A 14,738-nucleotide genomic window follows, 5' to 3' on the forward strand; every position below is an offset into this window, starting at 1 on the left:
AGTTCAACTAACCTTATTCATCCAAAAAAAAAAAGCTCAACTAACCTTGATAGCAATTCAAATCTTTTAGAACTTAAAGATTGGACACTCGTGGCATGTAGATTTAAGATTTATGTATAAGTTATAACTTATACATGTCTTTTATGTGATTTTAATAGCTTGGAAAAAAAATTAAAAAAAAAAAAAAGTGATTTTATATACAAAATTAATTAGGTCATCAAAAAAAGACAGAAAAAAAAGAGGGGGTTAAAACAAAAGTGGAATATTCATGGCCAAAATGTTTTATTTTAACGATGCTATAATGGGTGATCATGGATTCGATGACTTTTTAAGGTTTCGGATAGATTTGGCTGAGATTTTAAGCCATCGTTTGGCATGTTAGATTTTTTAATTTTTGATTATTTTAGTTACAAAAAGATAAAATAGATTTTTTAATCAAATAAGATATAACATCATATTCAATTCATAATTATTTTATTTTTTGTCTTACAAAAGTCAAAAAAATCAAAAAAACTTTCCCAAGCAAAACTTTTTAGTCTCAAGTTAAAATAGATAAAAAAAATTAAAAAATCAACCCATATTCTAAACGAAAGTCTATTTGATTTTCAAAATTTGGGATTAGAAGTTTTAATCTGGCCTGGTCTACTCATTCATAAAATATTAGTTTTAATATTAATATTATATTATGTAATTACAAAATAAACTAAATAATTAATAAAAGATTAAGATTTAAGATTTAAATTAAAATAATTTTTTAATATTGGGCGAATTACATTAACGGTCCTTGTAGTTTGGAGTTTGTATGGCTTTGGTTACTGACTTTTTAATTATGATACATTTCATCCCGAATTTTGAATCTCATTCCAAATAAGGACAATTGAAGATATTATTATTCCATTTCAAGGACAAAGTTGTCAATTTGATAAAATATAAACTAATTTGACAAAAATAAATGTTAAAAAAATATTTTTAAATTTTTAAAAATTATTTCTACTCACCAAAGATAAAATTTTATAAAAATGATAAGTTTTTTATATTTTTATATTTTTATTTTTTTTACCAAATTAATTTTTTGTATGTGCTTGGATGATGATCATGTAATGAGAGGTTGTTTTTGTTGATATTTTTAGATGATTATCATGCAATAGATGGTTGTATTTGTTGTTAACAGATTTTTTTTTTTTATGGTTATCATGTAATAAATGGTTATTAGGCTTTTAATGTATAATCGATATGTTAATATATGAAATGTTTTTAGTTTTGGATTTTTGAATTTAATAGATTGATTTAATAATTATATTAAAGTTGTTGTCATGTTTGAGAAAAAATAAAAATTAATTTAAAGAACTTAAATATCAAAAAAAATTATTTTTAAAAATTATTTCTACCCTCCCAAAAGATAAAATTATATAAAAATAATGTGTTTCTAATTTTTTTTCACCAATTTAATTTTAAGTTTCTTAGGAAAAAAATTTAAAAATAGATTCTGAAAACCAAACTAAACAGAACTTTATAACAAAAAAGTTTCAACATTATTCATTAAAAAAATAGCTATTATATTTCAAACAACAAATAAATTAACCAACACAAAATAAGTTGTATGACGATTTTGCCCTTCAAATTGAATAACAATATCTTCAATTGTCTTTATTTGGAACGAGATTTAAAATTCAAGGTTAAATGTATCACAATTGAAAGGTCGGAGACCAAAGTGATAAACCCCAAACTACAGGGATTGTTAGTATAATTCGCCCTTTAATATTTTAAATTCAAATAACTTAATAATTTTTCAAGACAAAATAATAATAATAATATCAATAATAATAGTCCATATTTATTGGATTAGGTGCCTGAGCTTGAAATTTAGAAGTTGTTTTAAGGTTAAGTTTGGAATAGTCAAATTAGACCAAATATCGGGCTGCGCCGAACCGAATTTGGAAAGACATTTATATGTGCAATCTCAACCTACTATATGTCCACCCTTAACAGTAACAGTGAAACCATTACGTAATTTTTGAAACTTTATTTTTATGATGATACAATTATAAGATATTAGAGCAACTCCAAAAAAATGAGGCATAATAGTTGTATTAGCTATTTTTGTTAGTGAGATTATATTTATTTTCTTCCAACAGACTCTACATCACAAGAGGCATTTTGTCAATTTTTATTTTGGCTCTTCCCAAGTAACTAGTGTTTATTTACTAGGTAAAGAGTCTCCTAGGTTTCCATCTATTCTTTATTGCTTCGCTGTTCTAGTCCGTTGAACACATGTATGCCTCTATTTCTCTATCCTTTCTCTTTGTTTCTCTTTCGTATAAAAATATTATTTTAAAAAATAATTTAATAATATATTTTTAAAAAACAAATATTTACAAATGCCACATCATCAACCACATCAACACTATGTGCATAGACAACATATCATAAAAAAAAATCACATTTTTATTTATGTTTATAAGAATTTTTTTTTTTAAAATTAGTTAAATTAATTTGATCCATTAACTAAAATAAAGAATATTATTAAAATGCATACTAATTAAACTAATTATACAAAATAAAGGGGTGTTTTTCCAATAAATCCATTATCTAAGAGTGTTATCCCATAAAACCCATAGTGTTTTATAATATTCCATTAGTTCCATTTCATACAAAAAGACCATAAAAACCCTCAAACAAACACGCGGCTCTCTCTCTCTTTGAATGTAATAACCGTCTCTCTTTCCCTCTCTATTCTTGCGCAGGAAATCACGCACAGTACCTCTACAGTCTAGAAATCAAAATTCATGTTCCACATCGCCTCAACGCCCAGAAGACTATCATCGTCACATCGTCTCATCATCTTCTCCGTCGTCCCTACGCCGCGAAGACTGTCTTCGTTCCATCGTCGCATCGTGTCATCATCTTCTTTGTCGTCCCTACACCCATAAGACTGTCTTCGTTCCTTCGGCGCATCGTCCCATGGTCTCATCATCTTCTTCGTCGAAATGGACAAAAAACGTAAGCATTCTACTCATTCGTGTATTTAAACCCTATACATACAATATATAGGAGTCCATATTGTTCATAACCTAACATTTAATCTGAACCCCTCAATCGTAATCTCTAATTATATTGATTTTTTCAGTCAAAAACATTACAGTTGCCATTACATTGTGTTCACAACTATGAACATCCCAAAATGTTTCTGTTGTAGTTGTTGTTGTTGAAAGCTGTGAACATTCACATTGATTGAAAATGGTTGAATAATCAAATTTTTCCAGATGTTATTCGGTTGTTGTTCAATGCTGTGAACATTCACATGGTTGGAAAAATGTTTTGGCCAATTCTGTGTTTGTTGCTGTTGATAAAAGATGTGAACATTCATATTGAGTGAAAATGTTTGGGTAACCAGGTATTAATGGTGTTGTTGTTTTATGCTGTGAACATTTACATGGATTGAAAATGTTTGGTCAATTCTGTTGTTGTTCTTGTTGTTGAAATATGTGAACATTCACATTGACTGAAATTTTTTTGAAAATCATATATTATTGATACTGTTGTTCTATGTTGTGAACATTCACATGGATTGAAAATGTTGGGCCAATGAGTAGGGATATTTACATTTTTTTCCCCCTATTGTGAATGTTTGCCTTGTTGGTATTATTGATTGTTAATGGTGATCCAATAAGTTGATCCATCATTTTATATGTTTGTGTTAACATCCACATGTTCTTCAATAGTGTTCATGGTTGTATAAAAATACATTATTTTTCACACACTCACATAATATGTACATTGTGTTTGTGTTGACACAGTTAACATACACATCAATGTACAGATATGAATGTTCACATCCACACACAAAATCTGGTCATTCACACCCATGCATACAACTGTGAACATGCACATCAGTGGCAATGCTGTGAATGTTCACATCTGTTCCACTATGCTAATCACATGAGCCATGACTTAATTTTTTTAAAATGCTCCATTTTGCAGATGTTGCACAAAAGAAAACCTTAAAGAAAAATAGAAATGAGTACCATGTCAAGCAAGAAAACCTACAAACAAATACTAGCACCAATGTCGACATGCGTCATGTGAACTATAGATCTAACATGACCGGACTAGTGAAATTAATGAAAAGCACCAAGTTCACACGAGCACAGCTTGGCTGCCTGCAACAAACACCATTTTGGAATTTGTTAGATGCATTGAGAAACAATAAGATCGACCTTGACAAATGCATGAAGTATGATGATGTTGTTTTGCATGTCCTACAAATGTACAAAGCTTCAAAAGATACCTTCTACATTGGGGAGAAGAAGATGAACATACACAACAGCGACATCAAGCTGATTTTTGGTGTGGACTATGGCAGCAAGCCGATGGACATATCATATGGTGCGAAACCAAAGACTGGCATTATAAACAAAAGATGCAAAACAGTCAGCCGATTGACTTCAAAATGGATACGCACTATTTTGACCGAGGCATTGAAAGGCAAAAAGAAAGATGACAACGAAGAAGTCGTCCGACTAGTGTGCATGTATGCTTGCCAAAAGCTTTTTTTCTCAACAAGCGGAGAGACAATAGGATGAGGCTACTACGCACATATGGTCCCATTGGAAAGTATGCAAGAATATGATTGGGCCAACCAAATTAGAACAACGTTGACATCGTCCATTTCCCAAAATGACAAGAAGCCAGCAAAAGTCACCGGCTGAGTCATGTTATTGATGGTAAGTACCCATGTTGTCAAATAATAACATTCACATGTCCTTCAGTGTTGTTCATCTAAGCCAACTGTGAACATTCACAGCAGTGCCACTGATGTGAATGTCCATAGGCACTTATGTTTCACAGATGTGAATGTTCACATCTGAACCACTGATGCGAATGTTCACATTCACTCATAATATAGTACTGTGAATGTTCACAACAGTGCCACTGATGTGAATGTCCATATGCACTTATGTTTCACAGATGTGAATATGTCTGAACCACTGATGCGAATGTTCACATTCACTCATAATATACTACTGTGAATGTTCACAACAGTGCCACTGATGTGAATGTCCATAGGCACTTATGTTTCACAGATGTGAATGTTCACATCTGAACCACTGATGTGAATGTTCACATTCACTCATAATATACTACTGCAATGTTCACAACAGTGCCACTGTTATTAATGATCACATATGTTGACATTACTATGCAAATGGTAAATAACAATATGTGTTTGTTGTTTTATTGAAGTATTGGTTGTGTGAGCACACAACTATCCTACAACCTCACAAGCCCAATGTTTTTCCTTGCTGTGTGAAGTGGGATCTGACTGCTTTACAAAAGAAGATGAAAACCACTTCTTTGGATGATTTGGGTTTTAATGAGGTAGGGCCTTCAACTACTGATCAAAACATTCACATTATGACACCACCCAAATATATACGTTAAGTAACATAATTTTTTAATTTTCAGGTTAATGCCGGTGAACTCTTTGCAATCCCAACAGAATTACAAAAGTTCAAGCGTAAAACATTTAAGGTGGAGCCCAAAATTTATGAACCAGCCACAACATCTCCCAACCTATCTGACATCAAGGAAGAACAATACAATGGCAGTAACTCCCACTTTTCTGGGGATGGGGTGCAGCTAAAGGACAGTGATGAGGACATTCATATTTCATTCAGCAGCCCACATGATGACAGAGCTATTGTCATACCAAACACAAAACAACCTGATTTCATTGATGTGCTTATCAAAGAAAATCGGAAGGCTTGGAGCGTCATAAGGCAATGGGAAACAAAGTACAAACACCTTCAATTTTCATGGGAGTTAAGGGCAAGAGTCATAGCTAATCTTGAACATAAATTGTTCAACTAGTCCAGACCACTCAACATGAATACCGAAATAAAAAAGTGCATGGAGTAGAAGGATGAAGAAATAAAACGCTTAACGCAGCTGGTCATCGACTTAGAATGCGAGAAAACAATTCTTGAAGACCTTTACGATGACCAGTCAGTCCACATTGTCACACAGGCTGTGGCATAGAAGCAACCCCCTAGCCCAATGCAACACAATATCAGCCCACCTTCTAGGGTGAAGCGTATAAAGGAAAAAGATCGAAGAACATCGCTTGCCTGACTTCCAGTACCCAGACTTACCTGGCCAAAAGCAGCCCCATACAGTCGAAATGGTTGAAGATGTGGAGAAACACCCACCAGCGAAGCAGCCAAAAAAATTAACCTTGACCAACAAGTTCAAAGTCTGGAGCAAGATGTCCAAACAAGACAAGCAAAAGGTCCAAGCTTTATAAAAGAGTGGAGGTGATGAGTAAGTGGTTGTACAAACACCTAATGTTAACATTCACATTCCATAATTGTCAATATTCATCACTGTGCTTATTTGTTTTGGTTTGTTCAGATCTGTGCAATGTAAATATTCACATTGGTTTGTTCATAATGCACAGGCTGCTGGTGTGGAAAGGAGATTCAAAGGCTACACATGTGTATTTTGATGACATTGTCAACCTTATCAAGGAGGAATCGATACACAGCAATGTATGCCATTACAAACATGATTCACTCTTCATGCATATACGGACAGAGACACACGTACACCTACAGCCACAGACATACATTCTTCACCCACCACAAATAATATAGTATGACCCCATGTTTGTGTAGCTCATAGATGCATATGCCGAACTATTACATGAACAACAAGAGGTGGTCAACCCAACTTCGGATGAAACGTCATTCATCTTCACGAGCATGTGTTTGGTAAAATCTATCATTCCATTATTTCTAATGTTAATGTGAAACTTCACAGTCCATTAATTACTTGTCTAATGTGTACAGAAAGTGATACGAGAGTACCATCCTCGCAAAAGGAGTAAACACATTGATGCACATGTCAAAAACTACCAAGGAGAGAGATACCTACTATTCCCATTACATCATGAGTGCCACTGGACGATAGTTGTGTATGATACTAAAGACAATTTGTGGAGGCATTACAACTCATTACGCCCAAGGACAGGCATACATGACCCGCATATCGACCAAGCACAGGAAGTTGTAAGTGGCTATTTTTTAACACAAATATGACTTGTTCTCATGCATTAAATGACTGTACACACACATATGTTTGTTGGTGCCTAATTTGAAATTCCCTACACAGAGGAAGTACATCGAGCATGTTGTGCACGTTATTGGTGAGTCATCACCGCTATGCACTAAGTTAGCAGGCCAAAATCCATCACAACCAATCACAGCAGTTGATGTCTATCCTCAGCAAGGCGATGACTCGTAAGCCTCAATAACCATTATGCAAACATACATTTTTTACAAATCCTTCATAACCATTATGCAAACATACATGTCAACTACTAATCAAAACCATTTCGCTTTTACAGAGTGGACTGCGGACTTGCAGTATGCTACATCATGCGGGCGCACATATACCATGAAGAAATTGTGGGTAGCCTCACTAGTTCAGAATGGTGTGGACTACGAGATTTGTTAGTACATAGTTTTTTTAATCATAAGAAATCAGAGCTTCATTAAAACCTATAGGTGGGGGGTGTCCACCTACAAACTAAACAACACTCGATATGAATGTTAATGTGGAATGCTTTGACATTTTGACACAACAACTGATTGTAAAACAGTGATACAACATCTATTAATGGGAAAAAGCCACCTGCGAATTTTGAACTACCTCTGGTGTTGTTATGTTTTATAGATGTGAATGTTCACATTCACTTACGATATCCATACTACTGTGTTGTTATGAGTGTAATTTATGTGATTGTTTGAACCCGGTTGTTCTATAAAACATAGATTTTGTGCAGGAGTGTACACGTGGTCTACATGACATCATTACAGATCACATACACATGTGAATATTCTTATTCGTTCTTATTCATAACAGTTGTGAATGGTATTCTATTCTGCCAAATGTGAACATTCACTTATGATATTCATATGCACTAAGGCCTTGTTTGGGTAAAAAAGTCAAAAAGTTATTAAATTAGCCAAAAAGCCAACAACCCATACCAAAAAGTCAAAGATTCTCTTTTGTCTCTACTTTTTGCACATCTTTTCGTAAAAAGTTAAAAAATCATCCCAAACATACTAGTTTTTTTTAGCTCATATTTTAGCCAAATAGCCAAAAAGTTACTAAATTAGCCTATTCCCAAACAAGGCCTAATGTTTTACAGATGTGAATGTTCACAGTTGCAACACTGATGTAAATGTTCATACTCAGATATTCATACTGCTATGTTGTGATGAACATAATTTATGCGATGGTTTGAACCCGATTGTTCTATAGTACACATATTTTCCGCAGGAATGTCTATATGACATCATTACGGATCACATACTCATGTGTGAATATTCACATTTGTTCTTGTTTATAACAGTTGTAAATGTTATTCTTCTCTGCCAAATGTCAACATTCACTTATGATATTCATATGCACTAATGTTTTGCAGATGTGAATGTGCACAGTTACTATAATAATGTGAACGTTCATATTCACTTATGATATTCATAATGCCGTATTGTGATGAGCATAATTGATGCGATTTTTGGAACCCGATTTTTCTGTAATACACATACTTTGTGCAGGAATGTACACATTGTTTGCATGACATCATTACGGATAACATACAGAGGTGTGAATATTCACATTTCTTTTCATTCATAACAATTGTGAATGTTCATACCATGTCAATCTTTATGCATGTGAAACTTCACATCACAGCTTATATTCATGACAACATTGACAACAATAAGGTAAAAAAATTCAACCCATGTGCAACTTTTCACATAATATGATTCTTTTACGTAAGTGTGAATGTCCACATCATGTACTCATCATTACAACTTTAACAAAATATCAGTTTCGTACCCAAAAAAAAAAAAAAAAACACAAATGAAATACTAAGTTTGCCAAACCATTATTTTGCTTGCCAACACAACACAATCTTATTTCAAAAATGAATATAAGAATTCAATGTAAGACACAATGTTGAAATGAAAAATGTGCATCCTATATCGGCTCCTTGCATGATTTCCGATTATGGCTCCCCAACTTCTCACATCTCCCGCACCTTATTTGCTTCAATTTCTCACCCCTTGATGGGATCCTATTCTTTTTTGGCCTTCCGGGTGGTCTTTTCACAGTTGGTGAGTATATAGTGAAGTCCGTGGGATCAAAAGGCGGCTTCTCCACCGATGATATAGGAAATATGGCACCCGAATAGGCTGCACGATATGTCTTTACATGAAAGTAATGTTCCATACAATCATTGAGATTGTAACGGCTCTTCTGAATGGCAATAACAGCATGGTTGGTCACATGGGAATTCGTTAATTTGCCATTTAAAGCAAGAACATGTACGCCTCGCAACATCAACTGTAACAAATGGTATCGAATGAACTTCAAACACATCCTCATTGGCTTTGCTAACTTGCCAAGACCTGTTGTCATTGAACGAATCCATAAGCCTTGTTTCGAATGTAGGACAAATAAGTTCATTCCATTTGTTTGCTTGGTCACACCGTGCAAACATTTGCCGCATCAACTTAGTACGAATTGTGTCCACCATTTGAGTGATAAGAAGATTACGTGCTTCTTTAATCCAGTTATTAAATGACTCCGCCGCATTGGATGTCATCTCCCTATAACGCATGCCCCTGCACAATATCACAAACATTTTACAATACGGAATTTAACAGGTCTGAACATTAACGTTGACAAATGTAAACATTAACATCATTCGCAGTGAACATTAACATCAACTTAAATGATAGATAGATTTGAATGTTAACAACAACAAAATATGACAGAAGTGAACATTCAAATCTGTAATACATTGCATGACTGTTTGACAAATTAACAGATGTGAACATTTACATCATTGACATCAGTCATCATTAGCAGATGTGAACATTCACATCATTTACATTGAACATGAAACACAATTAGAAGATTGTTACCATTCTAAACTGAAAATTCACATCGCTACCATTTTAAACTTGACAAATGGAACACTTTACGAAACTATTATTACATGAAGTATGGATTTGCCCAGTGCTCAGGTGCCAAGTCCTTGAAAAAATTATGTGCTCGTTGTTTACCCTCCTCTTTTAATTTTGTAAGTTTTTCATGGAACCCTGCCACAGTTGGCTCGTAAGCACAATCACCCAAACTACTTACTAGGTGATCCCTGAATCCATTATCAATTCCTTTCATCCGGTCTCTTAAGTTGCTCTTCAAGTGTTGTAAGCAATAACCGTGATGAGCCGATAGGAACACCTTTGGCATAGCTTCTAATAGACCAAGATTACGATCCGAAATAAAAGTAATCTGGCGCTTACCATCAACAACCTTCCCAAGTTCATGCAAGAACCACGACCAATTGGCCGTGGTCTCTGAATCAACAATCGCAAATGCAACAGGAAACAGACCTACAACACAACACCAATATACAACTGTTCACAATATTCCGAAGTGAATAGAAAACAATATAAATGAAACAGGTCATGTGAATGTTTATATCTACATTGCCCTATTACTATTGTTATTTTTGGATTCAAGTTCATAAACATCAATGACCTGAACATTCACATTAACGACCATTAATAATTCATTGTTGATTGTTGAGTCATTGATAATGCGAACATTCACAGTACTATTCGTTAATGGATCAACTGGCAGTAGTATACACTAATGTGAACATTCATATCAATGTATAATAATGTGAATGTTCACATTACTGTCATTAGCAAACACAGATGTGAACATTCACAACAGTGCATACTAATGTCAATGTTCACATTACTTATAATTTCTCAATCACTCATTTGTCCAGACTATGTTGTTCAATGTGAATATTGACATGAATAGACAGCTAAAAAAAATACTAACCATTGTTTCCGTCTTTCGCCGTTGCTGCAAGTAGCTAACCTTTGTACTTTCCTTTGAGGAATGTTCCGTCCAAGAATAATAAAGGCCGACAAGAATTGAACCCAGAAATACACGCAGCGAATGACACAAAGAAATGACAAAACTGTTGACTACTCGCATCATAGTCAACATTGACATAACTCCCCGGATTGTACCGCATCACAGCATCCGAATACCACCGCAGTTGGTCAAACGATAATGAGTGATCTCCATGAATACCAGCCTTTGCTTTCTCCACACCCAACCATACGACATGGTAACTCACATCTAGCCCATAATCCCTCTTCAAAATAGTCACCACATCACACGGCCGAGTCAACGGCTTGTCCCTCACAATTTCAGATATGGTACTCGACACCAAACCCGAACTAACTCGCGGATTCTTCGATGTTCGAACATCTGTACCACAACTATGCACATCACTAAACCTCTTGATGTAGAAAAAACCATTTGCTCGTTGTGCTCTACAATATATAGCCCACAAGCAGCTTCTCTCCTCCCGTAGCGCACATATAGCAATAACTCTTGTTGTCTCGTTCTTGACGTACGTAAACTGAAACCCACATTGGATGGCATACTTACATAAAACCTCACAAAATTCTTGTGCACCTCCAACAAACCGTTATCCCACATGCGTAATACCATTTGCCCAAGGGGCTGACAACAACACCTTCTCATTATGGTGGCAAAATCTCCGTAGTGCATCAATTTCTTCCTCAACCCCCACACCCAGCGATCCTAAGCCACTTGACTGACCAATATCACTTTTCAGCTCAACCACAACTTCTACATGTTGTACCCCTATTGATTTAGCAAGCAGTAACATGTTCTGAAATTCTTCCTCATTGCCCAAATCACACCTATTAATCCCAGGTAGTTTACAGAACAATAAAATATAACCAGCAGACAACTCATCCTATTTTTCACAAAAACACTCCATCAAACGAGAATAGCACAATGCGCGGGCAACATTTATTACAGTCGTACTGCAACCATACGTACACACCAACATCATAAAGGTATCCATCTCCTGTAAAAACACAAAAACAGAACAATGAACAGTAATCAAAGTCGATATGAAAATTCACATTGTGCAAAAATTAGATGACTATGTGTATAGTTCAAGTGCTAAATCCATAATTCACATTAAGAAGATGTGAACATTCACATTGATACATATACATATTCTTCGAATTATATCACCCACGCAGAGCCTCATTAAGCAAACATCAAAGTAAAATGAGAACATCAACAATCTTCACACAATATTAACAAGGTGTCAACATTTACATTGAGACATATACTCTGAATTATGTCACATACATAGAGCATTATTAAGCAAACATCAATTTAAAATGAGAACATCCACATTCTTCACATATTCCACATTAACAAAATGTAAACATTCACATTGATACATATATTCTGAATTATATCATCCACACAGAGCCTCATTATGGATACATCAAAGTAAAATGATAACTACACATTCTTTACATAATCCGAATGAACTCCCCTCCACAAGACCACGTAAAATGCATATAATTCAAAAAACAGAGCATCCGATCCATATCAATCAAAAAACAGAGCCTCTGATCCATTATACGAATGAAACCATAAACTGAACATGTATTCATAACCAAATTGATACTGACCTTAATCATGCAATCCTACAATCGTCCAGAAACTCGAAAACAACTGATTTGAACTAGTTATAGTGTAGAAAATGTGACAACCGAACATCTTCCTCTTCGTCGTCTTCACTCGAAATTCACAAAACCAGACTACAACAGCAAGAATGAAACCCTAGCACATCTAAGCCTTAGAACGAGCATGGAAAATAGAAACGTATCCCTCCGAATTGCAATGATGATGAAAAGCGTAAAATAGAAACTGCCAAACTAAATCAGCGAAGAAACAGGCACGTAATATGTATTAACACTGTATAGATATATATATGGGGGCAAAATAGTCCAGGTAAACATATTAAATTAGAAAAATGGACCTTATGGAATAAAAAGAAAAGTTTATGGGACTAATGAGGTTATAATATTCCTTTGTGGAGCTAATGGGTTATAACACCTCTAAAATGGATTTATCAATAAAAATCTCAAAATAAAGAGGGTACTCTTAATACGTGCTTTATCTTCAAATTGGGTTAAACTTTAGTTTGGCAGCCTCAAGAGTTAGATATTTTAATTTTGAATACCAATGATTGAGGAGGTTTTTGGAGCCCAATCAGTATCACGTTCTAAATTTGGACCTAAAATCACGAGTAATATTAGAGATTTTAAAAATTTTATTAAAGTTTTTATCAAATATTTGACACGAATGTGGGATCCACACAATATAAGTATAGCGATCCCGGTTGTCCCTTTACTGTTCTGTTGTATTCCGGACTCGGTTCCGTGGAGTTGGTAGTTGTATCTATCTTGTTGTCATCCTTTAATTCCATTTATTTGAGTTCTAGGATGTGTTGGGCATGTTTCGAACAGGTGGGTTGAACCTTGGTCTAAAATCTTGTCGCCAGGTTTTTGGTCGTTCCGCTCGAGCGGGCCTTGTTGCGCTCGAGCGGAGATTGCACATTCCCAGTTTTTCTGCAGGTGTGATTTCTACGCTCGAGCGGGTTTCTTTACGCTCGAGCGGTGGAGCTCGAGCAGGTGATTTGGCGCTCGAGCGGGTAGTACTTTTTGGTGTAAGTTCTGGGAAGGAAAAATCTACGCTCGAGCGGACTGGTTTTCGCGCTCGAGCGGATGTACTTTATTCTTGTGTCTTGGTGCTCGAGCGGGCCTTCTTGCGCTCGAGTGTACCTAGTTTTTTGTTCTTGACGCTCGAGCGTTGTGTTCTCCGCTCGAGAGGGAGTGTCGTATATCAGTTGGCAGTTGGGCATTTTAAAATCACTTTTTACATTCTCTCTCTCTCTTACTTTCTAAAAAGTTATTTTGAGAGCTCCTCTCTCTAAAAACTCTCTTCTCTCTAGGGTTTGATCTAGTTAGAGTGTCTCTCCATCCTCCGGCCTTTGTAAAAAGTGTGTTGATCGTCAAGGGCTTCGTTTTGATCCGAGAATCGTGGTGTTTGGAGCATTTTCGCTTTCTTCTCCTTCCCTATTTGAGCTCTAACTTCGAGGTAGGGATATCCTACTCCTTCTCATGAGTTTTGTCTTTGAATTTTAGTATTTTTGATGAGTAGGGATTGTTGGGTAATTTTGAGAAAGTTTGGGCCTTTGTGTAATTTTACAAAAGTTGGGGTTTTGTTTATATAAACGTATATGCATGTTTGGTATAGAGAAATGAGATCAATATTGGTCTATTGGTAAGGAAATGGCACCTTAGGGTTGTGATGTTAATTATGAGAAATGTTCTAATTACATTGATGAATTAATTGGTGTAATTAATTCGAAGAAAAGAGGAATTAAGTTGAGAATGTTGGAATTGGAAGTGTATGGGATTAAAGGGTGTAGTTAGATTCGTTTATCGCTCACATAGTTGAAATGTTGATTATATATCCATTTGGTGCATTTATTTTCAGTATAGAAACAACTGCTTTGGGCTATCGGTGGAGGATAGTCTTGATTGTTGTAGACACTGCATGATGATTAGGCAAACTAAAACTAATCGATTGAGTATGCTATTGAATTTAGCAAGTGGAATAATACATAAATTCTGTGTATTGATTGATTGTATATGATCTATGTTTATATATATGTGTTGTGTGGGAGGAGATGTGGGATGTACTCCACGGTTTAGGGGAAGATAGGGGATGGACCTCTA

Source organism: Camellia sinensis, chromosome 2, assembly GCF_055761805.1.
Source record: "Camellia sinensis isolate YWXY chromosome 2, ASM5576180v1, whole genome shotgun sequence".
Classification (NCBI taxonomy): domain Eukaryota; kingdom Viridiplantae; phylum Streptophyta; class Magnoliopsida; order Ericales; family Theaceae; genus Camellia; species Camellia sinensis.